The sequence below is a fragment of the Schistocerca nitens genome, chromosome 4, assembly GCF_023898315.1.
Source record: "Schistocerca nitens isolate TAMUIC-IGC-003100 chromosome 4, iqSchNite1.1, whole genome shotgun sequence".
Lineage (NCBI taxonomy): Eukaryota > Metazoa > Arthropoda > Insecta > Orthoptera > Acrididae > Schistocerca > Schistocerca nitens.
Genome location: NC_064617.1, coordinates 335,285,197 through 335,289,758, shown reverse-complemented (window position 1 = coordinate 335,289,758; position 4,562 = coordinate 335,285,197). Strand labels below are relative to the sequence as shown.

The 4,562-nt window shown below is 46.4% G+C and overlaps 1 non-coding gene across 1 annotated transcript; it reads right to left on the bottom strand.

Moving 5' to 3' along the window:
• Positions 1-3,432: 3,432 nt before the first annotated feature.
• On the bottom strand, positions 3,433-3,506 carry Trnat-cgu (transfer RNA threonine (anticodon CGU)). The gene has a single exon. It is a non-coding gene; the product is annotated as a tRNA-Thr (tRNA).
• Between the last annotated feature and the right edge of the window lie 1,056 nt (positions 3,507-4,562).

The following is a 4,562-nucleotide window of genomic DNA, read 5'->3' as shown; positions in this document are numbered from 1 at the left end:
TTGCATGGAATGGGTGCTCTGGTCCAGAGCACCAACGGAACATCATTGACTGTAAATGGTTATATTCGACTACTTGGAGACCATTTTGAGCCATTCATGGGCTTCATGTTCCCAAACAACGATGAAATTTTTATGTATGACAATGCGCCATATGTCCGGACCACAGTTGCTTGCGATTGGTTTGAAGTATATTCTGTGTAGCTCGAGCGAATAATTTGGTCACCCAAATCACCCGACATGAATCCCATAGAACATTTATGGGACATAATCGAGATGTCAGTTTGTGCACAAAATCCTGCACCGGCAACACTTCCGCAATTATGGACGGCTCTAGAGGCAGCATGACTTAATATTTTTGCTTGGGTCTTCCAATGACTTGTTGAATGCGTGCCACTTCGAACTGCTGCACTGTGTCGAGTATTGGGAGATATCCATTGACTTTTCTCACCTCAGTGTATAATTAAGATTTGTTCGGTTTCTTACCCCAGTTGCCCGTGTTCCGGTGAAAATACTTTGGCAACTTCCCTGCGATATTCGGTCGCCAAAATGGTTGCAGCAAAACGCAGAGCAATACAGAAACACGCAGAGAGTTGCAAGACATCTGTAATGCGGTTGCCGTCACTGCGGGAACAGCTCAGCGTAGTGACATTGTGAATAGACCGATCTTCATCAGTAAACCTATATTCCTTCGTATCATAGTTAACGTACAACTAACAATGTCGAATAAACAAGCCCCAGACAGATATACAGGGTGTTTCAAAAATGACCGGTATATTTGAAACGGCAATAAAAACTAAACGAGCAGCGATAGAAATACACCGTTTCTTGCAATATGCTTGGGACAACAGTACATTTTCAGGCGGACAAACTTTCGAAATTACAGTAGTTACAATTTTCAACAACAGATGGCGCTGCAAGTGATGTGAAAGATATAGAAGACAACGCAGTCTGTGGGTGCGCCATTCTGTACGTCGTCTTTCTGCTGTAAGCGTGTGCTGTTCACAACGTGCAAGTGTGCTGTAGACAACATGGTTTATTCCTTAGAACAGAGGATTTTTCTGGTGTTGGAATTCCACCGCCTAGAACACAGTGTTGTTGCAACAAGACGAAGTTTTCAACGGAGGTTTAATGTAACCAAAGGACCGAAAAGCGATACAATAAAGGATCTGTTTGAAAAATTTCAACGGACTGGGAACGTGACGGATGAACGTGCTGGAAAGGTAGGGCGACCGCGTATGGCAACCACAGAGGGCAACGCGCAGCTAGTGCAGCAGGTGATCCAACAGCGGCCTCGGGTTTCCGTTCGCCGTATTGCAGCTGCGGTCCAAATGACGCCAACGTCCACGTATCGTCTCATGCGCCAGAGTTTACACCCCTATCCATACAAAATTCAAACGCGGCAACCCCTCAGCGCCGCTACCATTGCTGCACGAGAGACATTCGCTAACGATATAGTGCACAGGATTGATGACGGCGATATGCATGTGGGCAGCATTTGGTTTACTGACGAAGCTTATTTTTACCTGGACGGCTTCGTCAATAAACAGAACTGGCGCATATGGGGAACCGAAAAGCCCCATGTTGCAGTCCCATCGTCCCTGCATCCTCAAAAAGTACTGGTCTGGGCCGCCATTTCATCCAAAGGAATCATTGGCCCATTTTTCAGATCCGAAACGATTACTGCATCACGCTATCTGGACATTCTTCGTGAATTTGTGGCGGTACAAACTGCCTTAGACGACACTGCGAACACCTCGTGGTTTATGCAAGATGGTGCCCGGCCACATCGCACGGCCGACGTCTTTAATTTCCTGAATGAATATTTCGATGATCGTGTGATTGCTTTGGGCTATCCGAAACATACAGGAGACGGCGTGGAGTGGCCTCCCTATTCGCCAGACATGAACCCCTGTGACTTCTTTCTGTGGGGACACTTGAAAGACCAGGTGTACCGCCAGAATCCAGAAACAATTGAACAGCTGAAGCAGTACATCTCATCTGCGTGTGAAGCCATTCCGCCAGACACGTTGTCAAAGGTTTCGGGTAATTTCATTCAGAGACTACGCGTTATTATTGCTACGCATGGTGGCTATGTGGAAAATATCGTACTATAGAGTTTCCCAGACCGCAGCGCCATCTGTTGTTGAAAATTGTAACTACTGTAATTTCGAAAGTTTGTCTGCCTGAAAATGTACTGTTGTCCCAAGCATATTACAACAAACGATGTATTTCTATCGCTGCTCGTTTAGTTTTTATTGCCGTTTCAAATATACCGGTCATTTTTGAAACACCCTGTAAGTACTAATGATTCCAAACTTGTGGGCGAAGAGTAGAGTGGGTATTACTGTTGTCGTCCGCAGCTCGTGGTCGTGCGGTAGCGTTCTCGCTTCCCGCGCCCGGGTTCCCGGGTACTGTTCCCGGCGGGGTCAGGGATTTTCTCTGCCTCGTGATGACTGGGTGTTGTGTGATGTCCTTAGGTTAGTTAGGTTTAAGTAGTTCTAAGTTCTAGGGGACTCGAATCTGCCAGGAAGTTTCTAGGGGACTGATGACCATAGATGTTAGGTCCCATAGTGCTCAGAGCCGTTTGAACCATTTTTTATTACTGTTGTCAACAGACAGTACCATAAGCGACTGATACAAGTTTGTTTCCCAAGAGGAAACGTGGTGTGTACTGTCAATATCTGCATTGTTGTGCAGATTTTTTTACTACAATTCAAATACAAAGGTAAATGTGAGCAAATAATAAAGCGAAATGCAACTGTTCTGTGACGACCTGCCCGATACCACAGTCCCCTTGTACAAAAATAAGCAGAAAAGCGTTGCAGAGGAAGAACACTGTTTCCGATGGGCGGCTGAACCGACCCCGTGGGATCTCCCGGTCAACAATAACACACCTTATTTACATTTTTTGCTGGACAAACTACGATATTTTGTGGGTTCACTCTGTACAAAGTTCTCTCGGTGTTCCATACGAGTTACAATTGAGAAAGTCCACGAGAATTTGCATCATCTTGATCGTTAGAATATGAGGAGACGTAATTTATTAGTATATTTAGTTTTTGTACATTCGTGTACTTCTATTTTCACTTCCTGGTTAATCATAGTGATCTCCAAGGTACTGGGTGTAATGGTAAACCTCTGGCGTGCGACAACAGATACATTGTTGCAGTGTTTAAGCTGCGCGCAGTTAGCCGGTGTGCAGACTTCGCCATTCAGTGACGTTACAAGAGTGTGGACGCGTTATGTATAGTATTCGCGGATGATTCACTGTCCAGTCATATTAATGTGACCACCTGTCAGACGCCTGAATATGCACCTTTAGAGCGTCGACCGCTATGAGACGTACAGGAAGAATTAAGTTAGAATTATATATTAATACCTTCGGCTGCTGACGGGCGTTTATATGTATCAACGGGGACAGCTCGAAATGTGTGCCCCGACCGGGACTTGAACCCGGGATCTCCTGCTTACGTGGCAGATGCTCTATCCCTCTGAGCCACCGAGGTCACATAGTGCGACTGCAGGGGCTGTCTCGCGCAAGCCTCCCGTGAGACCCACATTCTCACCTTATATGTCCACACACTACATTCGTAGTGTCCCTACACAACACACTCATTACTCGTGGAAGACATTCTTACCAAGTCCCGCATGAGCTCGGGTAAATATGTGTGCATCCGCACAGAGGAGGAAGGTGATGGCCGGTATTGCCAAAAGTATATACTTATATGGACATGGTGTCAGTTCTTTCGGATATTCCCGAAAGAACAGATACCATCTTCATATACTTAACCACGACGCCGTAAGCAGGATATCCCGGCTTCGAGTCCCGGTCGGGACACACATATTCACCTGTCCCCGTTGATATATATACGCCCGTCAGCAGCTGAAGGTATTAATGAATAATTCTAATTTTGTTCTAGACTGCTACAGGTCACCAATGCAGTCTGCAGACACCCTATCCATATAGGTATTTGTACAGGAAGAAAGTCAGTGAGATTCTGGAAGGTGCCGGCAAGGACGTGGCGCCATGCCGACGTCAGCTTTTCATTTTTCTCGGCTGATGATCCATGGCGCTTACAGCCCCTGTCTTTTCTCACAGATTCTCTACTGCATTTAAATCCGGGGAGTTTAGTGCCATGGGAATACAGTTAACCCATCCTGGTGCTCTTCGAACCACGAACGTTCGTTGTAAGCAGTGTGTCACGGTGCATTGTTCGGCTGGTAAATGCCGTCATGCCCATGACAAAATAAACCGCATTTAGTGAGGAGATGGTCCCCGAGGATAGATGCATGCTTCTGTTGATCCACTGTGCCGTTCAGAATGACGATATTAGCCAGGGAAATCCACGAAAATATTCACTAGACCATAAAGTTGGCGCCTCCGGCCTGGCCTGCTGCAGGGCCAGTTACGGCAGCGGTCAGCCGTCCGATGGACAACAAAACGTTTTCATCTGAAAATGCCACCTGCCACCACTCACAAGGGGAGGCCACGACGTTTGGAACGCGGATTTACTGTAAACTTCGTACACTCGTAGTTCTCCATGAGGACAACAAAACGTGTA